The sequence below is a fragment of the Cupressus sempervirens genome, chromosome 7 (genome assembly GCF_028749045.1).
Source record: "Cupressus sempervirens isolate cs-2001-9-10 chromosome 7, ASM2874904v1, whole genome shotgun sequence".
NCBI lineage: Eukaryota > Viridiplantae > Streptophyta > Pinopsida > Cupressales > Cupressaceae > Cupressus > Cupressus sempervirens.
In genome coordinates, this window is record NC_143124.1 from 611,990,149 (window position 1) to 612,005,176 (window position 15,028).

Sequence of the window (15,028 nt, forward strand, 5' to 3'; positions counted from 1 at the left end):
GGTCTTAAAAAAATTCAATGGAACTATCACCTTGTTAGAGGATTTACAATTGGTTGTTAAACCAACTCTATTAAGAGATTTTGGAATCACTACTACAATGGTAAGAAAGTAATAATGAAATGACCTGAATGAGATGCAATTGAATTTTTGATTATAGATCTATGTTCTACTTCATACTAGATCTTTCTTGATTGAATATAACTAATATGACATTTGTGTAACATCAAAGACAACACACAATTAGATAATTGTATCCAACAATCTCCCTCTTTGGCATTGATGGAAACAACATGTCATAGCATAATGAAATTTGAAAATAGGATTTTTGCAATAGAAAGTTTCTCCCTCTTAGATCTCATACCAAAAACTTCTCTTATGTAGTAATCTCCCTCTATAAAAGAATTACATAGCTTCTTTCTCAAACAAATGACAATAAACTCTCCCTGATACAAATTTTAGAAAGAAATGATAATAAACTCTTCCTCTTTGACAATACATGCGAAAGACAACACATACCAAATGAGTATCAATGTACCTTGAGTGTTGATTTATATGCAATGTTCTCTTGATTATGTTGCATCAACTAATAGATCTTCAAATTGGTTCCTATTGATGCATCACTAAAAATTCATTTTAGTGAGCTTTAGATAGGGGAATGATCCCTAATTTACCTCTTATATACAAGAATGCATCCTTTGGTAATGGCTTGGTAAATATGTCTACAATTTGTTCTTTTGTATGCACATATTCCAATTTGATCTCTTTTTCCTACACCAATTCTCTAACAAAATGATATTTTATAGCAATATGCTTGGTTTTGGAATGCATCACTAGATTCTTAGATATGTTAATTGCACTTGTATTATCACAAAACATTACAACTAGTTCTTTGATCTCGACCTTCATACCTTCCAACAACTATATTAGAACAATTCACTATTGCTGCAACATATTCTACCGCTACTGTAGATTGGGATGTGCAATTTTTCTTTTTACTTGTCCAAGATACCAATATTTTGCCAAGAAAGAATGCTCCTCTACTTGTACTCTTTGTGTCATCCATATTTCTAGCCCAATCAGCATCAGTAAACACTTTTAGGTCTAGATTTCCTCCAAGTTTATACCATAGACCATAGTCTTCAATACCTTTCAAATATCTCAAGATTCTTTTGATTTCCATCATATGATTTTCTCTAGGCTTAGGTAAGAATCTTGCTACTATACCAAATGCAACAATAATATTAGGTTTTGTATGAACTGCATACGGTAACTTTCCAATCATTGATCTATACAAGGTTTGATCTACCTCTCTTGATTCATCATCTTTGGTAAGCTTTAGTCCAGTAAACATGGGGGTTCCAATTGGTTTACAATCTTCCATACCAAAATTCTTGAGTATCTCCTTGATATACTTAGATTGAGTAATGTAGTTACCATTCTTGCTCTACTATATCTACAAGCCAACAAATAATTTAATCTCACCAAACATAGACATTTCAAAATATTTGTTCATTTCCTCTAAAAATTCTTTGTGTAGATCATCATTCCCTATAAATAAAGCATCATCCACAAAATTTTTTTCCATTACAATCTTGTTATCTGGTCCTTCATTGATGTAAAAACTACTATTATCATTTGTTCTCTAAAAATCAATCTGTATAAGGTAGTTGTGCAACCTCTCATACCATGCTCTAGGAGCTTATTTTAGACCATACAATGCTTTGTGTAATTTGTAAACCATGTCCCTTTTCTTTGGATCAAAAAAACCTTCTGGTTGTTCAATGTAGACTTCTTCATCAAGAATGCCATTGAGAAATGTAGCTTTAACATCCATCTGATATACTTTAAAAATTTTATGTACTGCATATGCAAGTAAGGTCCTGACACCTTCCAATCTTGCAATAGGAGAAAAAGTCTCACCATAATCAATGCCTTCTTCTTGAGAGTAGCCTTTACATACCAATCTAGCTTTGTTTCTTGATACCTTACCATCTTCATTCAACTTATTCCTGAATACCCATTTTGTTCCAATCACATTTTTATCTTTAGGCCTAGGTACAAGAGTCCAGGTTTTGTTCTTCTCTATTTTCTCTATTTCTTCATTCATAGCCTCAATCCAACTTTCATTTTCCAATGCATCTTTACATTTCTAGGTTCAAAATTATGAAGTAAACATGTACCTTTTAGCTTACTTCTTTTCATAGTACCTTTTGACTTATCTCCAATAATCTGATATGGTGCATGATGCCTCTTAACATATTTGGCCAGTATAGGTTCTTTGCCTTTTGATTGAATTACACTATCTTCATTTTGAATTTCAACTTCTGGCTCTGGTTGATCTGTTTGTAGCTTGGGTCCTTCAAACATGGCATACATTGGTTTAGCAACTTCATAATGTGACTCAGTTTGAACTTCTTGCAACTCGGTGACTATGGAAGACTTGGGAGTAGTGGTCTCCTTATTGATAGATGTGTTTGGAAATGTATCAGGTTCTATGTAAACAAATCTCCTATAGTCTTCTAGTTCCTTTTTGCTATCTTCTTCAGTCTTTTATACAAATTCATCAATTCTTACATGTGCACTTTCTATAATTTTATGAGTAGAAAAATTCAAACATCTATATGCCTTACTTTTGCAAGAATATCTGAAGAATATACCTTCATCACCCTTCACATCAAACCTGTCTTTTCTAGATTCTTTCAAGATATAACATTTACTTAAAAATACTTTTAGGTAACTTATATTGGGTTTGTAGCCATACCATAGCTCATAGGGAGTTTTAAATGATTCCTTCTTCAATTGTACTCAGTTTAAGGTATGAGTTGTAGTGTTGATAGCTTCCTTCCAGTATTTGATAGCAATGTTTTTCTCAATCATTAGAGTCCTTGCACAATCCATGATGGATCTATTTATCCTTTAAGCTATTCCATTTTTCTTGGGAGTTCTAGGGGTCGATACCTATCTTTTGATTCCTGTTTAATTGCAAAAGTTATTGAATTCATTAGAGGTGAATTCACCATCTTTGTCTGATCTTAAGTGTTTTAGTCTTTTCCTTGTTTCCTTCTCTACTCTTGCTAAATACCATTTCAATTTCTCAAATTCTTCTGACTTTTCTCTAAGATACATAATAGTCACCAACAAAAATAATAAAGAATTTTTCTCCAATATAACTTTCTATTCCAATAGGTCCACATAAATCAGTATGCACAATTTCCAAGATATCATCAGATTGATAGTTTTTGCTTTTAAAACTAGTCTTTCTCATTTTGCCAATTTGATAATTCTTGCATAAACCAACATTTGGTTTCTTCAAACTAGGAATACCTCTTACTTTCCTAAATTTTCTTATTTTCACCATGTTATCAAAATTTGCATGACATAACCTTCTATGCCATAACTAGCTTTCTTCAACTTGAGCAATAAAACATGAGCAATTACCAAGATCAAGATAAAATAGGTTACCTTTTGTTTGTTTGCTTGATCCAATCAGTTTTCCTTTGTCATCTAGTAGTCTTTCCTTGCCATGCATAAATTCCACCTTGGATCCAATGTTGATTAGCTATGCCAAACTTAGCAGATTATGTTTTAGTCCTTCAACCCAATAGGCATTGTCACATACAAGTTCTTTGGTTAATGAGATTTAGCCTCTCCTTTTTATGCAACAAGGTTCATTATTTCGAAACCTTACACTACCACCATCATAGTCTTCAAAGTGTTCAAACTTTATTTATTCACTAGTCATATGATGTGAATATCCACTATCTATGATTGATGTATCATTTTTGCTTACATGAGAGATAAGTGTCATCTTATCTTCTTTGTCATTATCAGATTCATCTTTCATAGAAATTTAAACTATTTCATCTTCACTATTATCAGAATCTTTAGCCATAAAATAAGTCTTCTTACCTTTGTCCTTGAATGGTTTATGACCTTTGAAATCCTTCTTGCCATGACTCTTCTTTTCATCCTTTTCTTTGTTTGGGCACCTAGTAGCAATATGACCAACTTCTTCACAAGAAAAATAGATTAAGGGAACTCTACCTTTGTACTTTCCTCTTCTTCTAGAATATTTCCTTGCAAGTAGAGCTTCAACAACTTCAAGGTCACTATTAGAACCTTCCTTTTATTCTTCTTCACTTTTTGATTGAATGTCCTTTATTTTCTTACCTTTTTCCTTAAGTGAAAACTTGGCCTCAAATGTAGCTTCAATATTCTTGGAACCTGGAACATAATTGTCATAATTATCTATTTCAAATGTTGTCAATCTTCCCACTAAGGTATCCAAAATTATCTTATGGTTTGTCTCACATCTTCTTTCTTAAATAGCAGATACTCTAATTGCATAGATAGGAAGTAATGTTCTAAGAACTTTACTTACAATAGTTTCTTACTTGATTTCTCCTCTAGATGCTTTGATTACACTAACACTGGCTTTGATTATTTCAACATATTTGGCAACATTTTCATCTTCTATCATTCTCATCTAATCAAACTGTCCTCTAAGGCTTTCTGCTTTGGCTCTCCTCACATTGTCATCACCACCATAGATGTCCTTTATCTTGTTCCACATTTCAAAAGTAATTTTGTAGTCCTTGATATCATCAAATTCCTCATAGCTAAGAGTAGATGCAATATCTATCATCATGGTGTTATGGTTATTTTTCTCAGTAATATCTCCAACAGATAATGTGATAGAAGGAGTTGTCTATTCTTCATCAAGATATTTGCACCCTAAATCACCAATGGAAGCTAGATGAAGTCTCATAAGTCCTTATCATGCTGAAAAGTTTTCTCTGTTAAGCTTTGGAATTTCTCTCTTGTAAGACATCATGATCTTTAGCTTAGGTCCTTGAAACCTTTCTTGTAAGCACCAAAAGCTCTGATACCAATTGTTGGAAATGTAGATGGAGTAACTAAGAGGAGGGGAGGAGGTGAATCAGTTAGCACAAAAACATTCACATAGATCCCTTGTATGTCAACAAAACTATTTACTACTATCACTCGGTAAACATAATGAAAATGCTATAACTCAGTAAATACAGTGTAAGTTATACTTTTAACTAAACTTAAACATTCATAGAGATTAACTTGCAAGAATAAAAGAAATAACATGAACACATGAGACACTAGATTTAACATGAAAACTAAATATGGGAAAAACCACCATGTAACTAGCTACTAATTTTCACTCTTCTAAAGTGATCCCTATTAGGAGCCAACCTAGTTAAAGGTTACAAAAACACACTATTAGGTGTGACCTTGTTAGAGGATTTAATCACCCTGTTAGGAGTGGCCTTGCAAGAGGTCTGAAAACAATTCAATGAAACTATCACCTTGTTAGAGGATTTACAACTATTTGTTAAACCAACTCTATTAAGAGATTTTGGAATCACTACTACAATGGTAAGCAAGTAACAATTAAATGACTTGAATGAGATGCAATTAAATTGCTGATTAAAAATCTCTATTCTACATCATACTAGATCCTTCTTGATCAAATATAACTTTGTTGCTCCTCAAGGATATTTGACCATCCTTCAAGTTCCCTCACACTTTCTTTCTCAAACAATCAATTCACTTGCATACTCACTCATACTTTAGAAAATTAACTTGACCTTTCATATATACCATCCAAATTATCAAGTTGGCTCATTTACATCTTATAATGACCAATAATCATTACCTTAGTTGGCTAGAAACAATACTTGAATTAATTAAACTTCATAACCCAAAATCAACAAAATCCTTCATTGGTCAACCTTGCTCAATAAACATTGATCCTAAAATGATTTCCTATGTTAACCAATAGACACTTGATTAACACTATGAACTTGCAAAATATTTTGGCAACCGAGTGAATTTAGTAGACACTGACTCTGGCCAACTTTTCCTTCATTAACCATGAGAGTTTAGTTAACATTCCTTTCTACTATAGTCTCTTTTGATGCTTGAGTGAGCTCAGTAGACACTATCTTCTCAGAGTAATCTCCAAGAATGCTTGGTAGACAAGGAAAATTGCCTTATTGACCAAGTGAGCTTGGTAAGCATAGACTCATAATTGATATGCCATTTTTGTAACATCAAAGACAACACACAATTAGATAATTGTATCCAACAAATACTAACTCCAAGTTTAATCTACTAAGTTAAAACATGCTACACTAATCAAATTATAGAAAGATGACAAAGGATTAAAGTGAGTTTTTGAATACACATCACTAAGATGTAGACTTGACATCTCCACATATTGCATGGGTCTGAACCCCTAAAATCCTAACACTACGGGAACACTTGGTTCCAGTTAAATGAGTCGATCAATTAAACATAAGGCTCAAATTATAAAGTTATGACATTAAGTTCCAAAATATGTTTTAGGGTTTCTACGTTCTTAAGTTGACTATGAGGCTATCCTTTTTAACACTATACTAGATCAATCCTTAGGATAATCTAATTCTGCAATTAAAGGTTAATCCATCATAACATATTAATACTAAATTCCAAAAATGATCATAACCTATTTAAAACTAATTCAAGACATTAAATATTCATCAATAAAACAATTTTGACATACATTTTCATAGCAAAAATAATCCTATCCTACTATTAAGTTGGCTAAATAAGAACCCTTCGATAACCCCATTAAAACTATACCCTTAGAAGATCGAGTTAACTAAATCCATAATTAAATACAAAAAGATAATAATAAGACATTTTTAAAGTTTCGACCTAAATAAAATAATTTAATCTTACAAAGTATTTCGACTTGACACTAAAAACCAACCTGAACATTTCCTAAACCTTATTCAACTATATTTTCTAAGGATTCACTACTTACCCAATATTTCTATCTTAAACAATTTAACATTCATATAATGCTAACAAAATGCTTATCAACAATTTAACCTTAACTTACTAATCATAATCTTAAAAAAAAACATATCTAAATATTTAATATAATTTAAATAAATAATAAAAATAACATTAACTACACATCTAACATCTAACATATTTTAACACTAAAATTTAATCAACTCTCTTCAACCTACTAACTATAACTAAATATATTTTAATACTAATACTAATATTAAACTTAAAAATATATCCTAACATCTAACTTAAATGAAAAACCTTTACACTACTTACTAAATCTTAAATCCTTTTCAATTAACACTAATTGCTACATTATCATTAAAATAATAATAATTAAAACTAACTTAACATCTAACATAATAACTAAACTATATTAACACTCACCTCTAACCTTACCCCTTAATAAAATCTAACATTTCCAATATAAAACTAATCTTGTAATAACATTCTACTATATTAATTACTAACTCATTAAATCCTAAGCAAACTAACAAACTAACAACTAACTTTAACTTAGCTTAACACCTAACCCCAAACCCATTACTAACTCCCTTAATCTTGCCCTTCCTAACCACCCCTACTCCCATGTGGGTGGCACACAAGGCCCCAAACCACTTCCCTTCCATGCTGCCCAAGGAAGGCATGAGGCAAAACTTGGAAATTAGGGTGAGGATTGGGTGGGTGGCCCATCCTATTAACAACAAAGAAGCCACTCCCCCTCATTAAAACATACACCTCCTCCTCCAATCAGAATGAAGTGACCAAACAATAGGGGGGAAAAATAAGGCAATGCCATGATCAATTTTCCCAACACATTCTACGGAAATAAGTCAACAAAAAGCAACACAAGGTATCATGAGATCCAAGACCTATTAAGTAGCTTCCCAAGTGGCTACACACTGAACCAAGAATTGACATACACTGCCTAAGACTACAAATCATAGCAAGGGGTCAAGGGAGGAGGCTGCATGTGGTCTCAAGCCATCCAATAGTTTTTTGGGAAAATAAATTCACATGGAGGGGGGAAATAAAGGGTAATTTCAACCATTTTCAATGTAATTTTTTAAAAAACAAACCTTGCCACTCCTTGCATGACATGTGGGTCTTAGACATCCCATATGCTGTTGGCAAAAATTTGCAAGTTTTCAGGGAGGATACAAAAAAAAGTTCTAATATTGTCATACTTCAATATAACACTTGCCCAACTTTTATTTCATTTCCCATTTGTCAAGTTGACTAACATGCGATTACATGAGAGCTCACTAACCCGAAGCCTCGTCAATGCACAACAAGGAAAAAGGAGGGTAAAATTTATGTTTTATTGTTTAGTTTGTGCATTTGAATTTGATAGGATAGGATTGTAAGATATTTAGGATATTTTTTTTAATATATATATTTTTGGTTTTCTCTTCTTTTTATTGAATTATATAATGTTTAATAAATAAAAATAAGAATATTTAGAGGATCTTTATTAAATACTCTGTTCAAGAGAGGGGATTAATCCATTCCCCATACAAAAGATAGAACTATTTTCCTCTAAGGATGAACAAATTTTCTTAAGACCCTATTTCTTTATAAGTGTTAATTTTGAATGCAATTTTTTTTTTACAAGAAGGTTTCTTTTTTTGTAATTGGATTTATAACATAGGGTTAAATGTAATACTTAAGTTTTCAAATAGGAGTATTATACTTCCTGATAACTATGAGAATGCAAAATGAAATACCATTCATAAACTTAAATTTTCTTAACATAGTTTAATTATTGATGTCAAAATTTAGAAGGAATACATTTTCTTATTAAATTTCTGCAAGGGGAAATCCCTACTTCGAATAGTAGATTTTAAATGTCCTCACTTAACAAGGACCCATTATTGCCCTAGTGTCACAAAACTGGGCTCTGATACCAAAATGTCATGCCTAGAATATAGGGCAAGCAAAAACACATCGATTTTTTTATATAAAAAAAGTGATAATAGGATTAAATGTATAAAAAAGTATTTGAATAGAATTACTTAACATCCTCATACTCATGTATAATTATGAAATTTAAGTACCAATCAAATGTGACTTTTCTTAACATATTTTAAACTTAAATTGCATAACTTAGTATATATCACCATGTTATCTAATTAACTTCAATCAAATGAATATGATTTCAAAACATAAGAATGCCGCAGGAAGATGAAACATCATTTTAACCATTTAACATAAATCAAGTGAATGAAATTTTGAAGTATATAATGCCACAGTAAGATAAAACATCATCACATCTAATTTCAAATAAACATATGCAAAAACTAAAATACCAGAAATATCATATGCAAGAATATTACTCAATTTTTTTTAGGAATATACGTGGACCAGCATTTTCTCATTTATTGTATTTTACCACCTAATTCAAAGGCTCCACCAGGAAAGAACCAGGAAGAAAACCTGACATCATAGCCATTTCAACAATAAGTTTAAAAATAACATTTTTACATAGGATTACTATCTTGAGGAGAAATCTCCCAACATATTTGAATTCAATAACAATTCTGAAATACCTTCTTGGCTCCACAATAGGGAACCCATTATGAAGTCAAGGTGATCATGGAGAGAAGGAAAAACTGACCAAGAGACAACCAAACTTAACATGAAGATAATTTTAGACATTCACTCCCATCCAGGTTTGCACAATAGGTTCATCATTGAACCAGATTAGGGAGAAGGTGGATTTTTCCAACAAGAGACATCGACCAAAACACCATAATAGTTGCCCTTTTGGGGCTATAATCACAAGAACTTCCATTCTTCTATTTCCTAAATTCTAAAACTCAAAACATGGTTTGTGCTAATGAGTAAGGGCCCATAACACCCTACTCTCTCTTCCTCTCCTCATCCTAAGAAGAGACTCTGCACTATTAGAGTCCAACTTTTTCCCTATCCAAAGGTGAGTAATGCCAATAAAACCCATACAATCCCTTCAAAAATCAATTTAAAATACTAAGAAAAAGAATTTATGAAAAACCCATTTCAATCCCTCCCAAAACATAATAATCAAACACACGAACATACATATGCAAGAAAACTACTTAAGCATGAATGCAACATGAACAAAATGAGCTTGAGAGATTCCTATCTTCACCATAAGGTTATGTAAACTAAACAATCTAAGATGAGCTTCCCTTCCTTCTCCTTCTCCTTCAATCCTAAATTGCTCTCTAAAACTAGAGGTTGGGTGAACACTCTTCCTCTCTCAAATTTGCTTCTAAATAGGATATTAATTCAATGACCTCCAAAATTTAATAACTCCCCGACATGCCTAAAGGTTCTAGAGTCTTCTAACTCAACTTGACATAAGGCTAACCTCAAGGTAGAGTTTAACTCATCCAACTCATGAACAAACATTCAATTTTTACAAAAAATCAAAAATAAGATATTTGAGTGGCCATAAAAGTCAACAAAAGCAGCTAGAGGGGTGGAAAATGCCCCCAACCCATACCCATACACCTTAGTTACTTAGTTTTCATGAGTTTTGGCCTCTAGGACTAATTAGGGACCTATCAAAAAGCTTTAAAAAATTAGGACTTCCTAACAACCCTCAAAAATGAAAATTTGTCACTAATCTTGATTAGGGTAATTAATCTTGATTACAAATTGATTAGCAAAAAGGTAACTAACCTATTTCAACTTAGATCTTTAGGTTACTTAGTTAACCCTAACTATCAAGCTAAAATGGATATATGAGTCACGAGTGTCAAGTGACACTATAAAATTACTGTTACAAAACATTAATACTTAATGATTACAAAATGAGACATTCATTTAGTGCATGATACAAAATAAATATGAACAACAGGGTCTGCATCTTTCATTAGATTTGACCCTAATTTTCACAACTGTACATAGGGTTTAGTTATGATTCTCTGTTAGATTTTCTAGCTAAAATATCCTGCACAATCATTGCACACATCAATAGCTCAATAAAATATAACACACACACACACACACACACACACACACACACATAACTCATTTGGATAGTCACATAAATCAAAACATAAATCTTTTATTTAAATAACCTCTTTCTAATTTTGATACACACATTTAATCATTAGAAATTACATAATCAATATAACATAACTTTATTCATTAATTCATATTAAAATACTAGAATAGTCATCATTAGGCATGCATATACCTAAACATCATAAACATCACCAATTAAGGAATATTGAACTATCTGAATGCATATAACCTAATCATCAAGGTACCATAATCAACATCATCATCATTAGGTGAAAACACCTTGTATCATCGTTAGTGAAATTTTAAAGTTTAAATAGTCGTGATAATATAGTAGCTCTCGAATCACTGGGTATTAAAACATGGATGTATCAACTGATCTCAATTTTCATTAGGGAATTCACATCATAAAACATTACTTCACATCCATTTCAATCTCCTATTATAATTTTAACAAAGAATTCATATTTGATAATTAGATACAAGGAGGGACCTTACAATGTGTGCAACCTAGTTTGGACACAATGGGACTACCTCCCAGATGTAGTAGTTGTAGGGATGATGCCTATGTACTAGGTGTATTTTATCAGTCATCCCTTCCCACGATTCATAGATCCATTGGGGATGGCAGCTCTTTGGCCATAGGGACTGTAGCAAGCACCTATACAGGCTCCAGTTCAATAGCTAGCATAGTAGTAGCCACCATAGGGTCCACCATAGTAGGTGTGACAAAGAGTATGATAGTTATAGATTCCCCCGTGCTAGATGGGGTTAGATCTAGGTGCTAGTGGTAGCGAGGTTGAGCAAGTTGGTGGTAGAGATTGCACACAGAGGAGCAGGTGCCTACAGAGTAGCAGGCAAAGATGCTTAATGAGGAGATATAGGATCATCTTGCTACTGTACCTAAGGATGCACTAAGGAGGGTGAGAGAGAGAGGATATGATAGGACTCCCAGTGACTTGGAGAGTTATAGATATAGGTGGCCATGAGGGACACCCAGATTGTAGAGCATGATCATGAGATCCAGAGGTTGTGAGAGTAGGTGTAGGTAGCTAAGTGGATGGTGAAGATGTTGTAGGATGAGGTTCAACTTCAGGTAGCCTGAGTGACTTACTATTTTGTAGTGTACTCCACAGAGGTGCTCAATGAGGCTCAATAGGTTCTTATATTTTCTTAGTATGCTTAAGAGTTTGATGGTGCATGGCAACTAGCTAGACCAGATATGCTGCCACCTCCTCCTCCTCCTCCAAGAGGTGAGGGTGCTGGACAGAGTTAGATCTAATATCTTGTCTCTGAGTTTTGATTCTAGCTATGTATTGATTGGTGTGCTAGCACCATTTTGTATCATTTTTTATCGATAGCACTCAAGTAGCACTCATTTTTTGTACTGACACATTATCTTGACACCAATATATATATGAGATTTTAAGCTGAGCATCCTATGTTCATGTCACTGTTAATGTCCATCTTTTAATTTGATTTACAGGAGATGTTTTATGTTGTGATTATGAGATGCAAACGTGATGTGATATATGAATACATTTTTGATGTGAGTTGTTTATGTAGATGAAATGGATTTATGGATTTATGAATTAAATGCACAGGTAGATGGATTGACATCTCATTTAGTGTTCCATGTTTTCGTTTGATAGTGATAGGTATTTCATTGAGGAGTGCAAGAGGATGAAACAAAGAATCAAATGCTTGTATAACCATGAAGAATCATGATACATTGAAGAGACTAAGAATCCCTCATCATAGAAGAAAAAAGTAGATTTGCAATCGAATCATATGCTGAACTAAGTAATGCAATCCTATGCTATATGAAACCTTAAACTAGATGCAACCCTAGGTCTAGTTACCAAGCTTTGTATATTTATCGTCACTGAGAATAGAAAAAAATCCCATATGTCTTATAATTCCCACTAACATTGTAATGATGGAATTATGAATAGGACATATGCTATATTTTTGTCAAGATTAAATGTAAGCATTCAAGGCATAAGACTAGAATATTTGTCCCTTTTAATGTAGCATGTTAACACAAGCACCAAAACATAAATGTTAGAATCACCATAATGTTGCTTGCGTGGAAGACACACCAAGAACACAAGAGATCAGTCTTATGCTAAGTATTCAATAAGTATTCCTTCCATAATGACCCTTGCATTCGTAACTTGAGATAGAAGTGTGCTGGATATACTCATAGTGACCCATATGTTCACTTAGTAGGATGAGTATTAGAATTTACTATAGCATGAAGAGTTCACTCCAACAAGCAAGGAGAAGAACCAATGTTATTGATGTATCTATATAAAAGGAGTCAAGGTACACTCGACCATCCAATACAAGATGGTGGTTCTTATAGTGGACACCCCTTTTATATGGATGTTTCAAATTATTAGAACTAAACTGCAAACAAAAAGCAAAGAAAAGATCATGCCCCCAATCATGACTTCTCTAGTCAGAATGAAATCATCAAGTTTCTCAAGGATACATGATGAAGTGAAAATGAAACAAATAAAGAAAAATGCTCAGCATATCCAAACAAGTATACCATTTTGACTTCAATTTTTTTTTGTCATAGGATTTGTTGTTAAGTGTCAATATCTAGAACATGGATGAAATAAATCTCTTTAGTAGGGTGACAATAGTAGATAGACCTAGCTACAATGACTAGTGACTCAAGTCAAAGAGGATTCTTCAAGGTGAAGAATTTAAAGAGTATTGAGTGATAGTAGATAGAAACAACCAAAACAATTGGTGATTAATGTAAGAGAGATCTTCCATTAAGGAATATCAAAAAGTGACATGAGCAATAGTAGGTAGATGTAGTTGAGATAATTGGTGATAGTTGTGAAAAAGATTTTATGAGGAGAATCTTGAAAAGAGTGACACTAGCAATAGTAGGCAGACATAGCCATAATGACTAGTGACTATTGTGAAAGAGATTCTATGACATGGAATGGTAGTGCCCCTGAGTTGTGACAAGACTCAATCCATGGATACATAAGAAAAAGTAGAAAAAGCAAAAAAGCAACTGTATAAGAAGCTAGAAGATGCACTACAAGATGGAGCATTAGGAACAAGAGGCACCTGTTTACCAAGTTTTCACCTTCTTGGTAGAGCTTCTATTTTTTTTTTTGGTATTACCAAGGTGCCTATTGCTAGCTTTTCACTAGGTTAATGACTTTTTTAAAATACTTTTTTCAACTTTTAGATTTCTTTTAGGACATTTAGATATGTACAAAGAGTTTCTAAAATTAGATTAGTTGTAAAATCACTTTAGGTGGAGAGTGTTGATAGGCTCCTTGAATACTTCTCCCTCAGCTATAGAAAGCTAGTAAGCACTAGATCCATACACTACAATGATTATGTAAGGACCATGCCAATTTGGTTCAAACTTCTCTTTTTGGACCCATTGTTGTTGATTCTTAGGATTTTCTCTTAAGATGAGATCACCCAATTGGAAGTCGCATGGCTTAACTTTCCTATTGTAGCTTTTGGAAATTTGTTGCTGATAAGCTTGTAGATGATCACATGCCACTTGTTGATGTTCATCCAGTAGTACTAGCTCTTGAATCTAAGTTATTTTGTAATCTTCATTAGTAATAAGGCCTTTCATAGAGATTCTCAAGGTAGGAATCTCAACCTCTATTGGGAGCACAAAATCCACTCCATAAACCAAAGAAAAGGGTGTTGTATGGTCCATTGGAGTCTTGATGCTTGTCTTGTATGCCCACAAAGCTAGATTAATCTAGAGGCACCAGCCCCTCCCAGATTTACTAACTGTGTGATGAAGGATCTTGAGAATTACCTTGTTGGATGCCTCTACCTAGCCATTACCCTAGGGGGAATAGATAGAAGACCAATGTTACATTATTTTGAATCTTTTACATAGTTTCTTGAGGTCTTTGTTTTTGAACTATCCTCCATTGCTAGTAATGATGGAGGATGATGCACCATAATAGAATCAGCTCCCTAGCTAGAGTGTGAATTAGATTCCCATGGAGCTAGAACTACTTGCAGGACTTGGCATACTTGATTTCCTCTTGCTCCATTTTTGGCCAATAGTAACCAGCTCTAATGAGTTTGTGAGAAAGTGTGAAGCCATTCAAGTTGGATCTACAAATGCCCTCGTGAATGT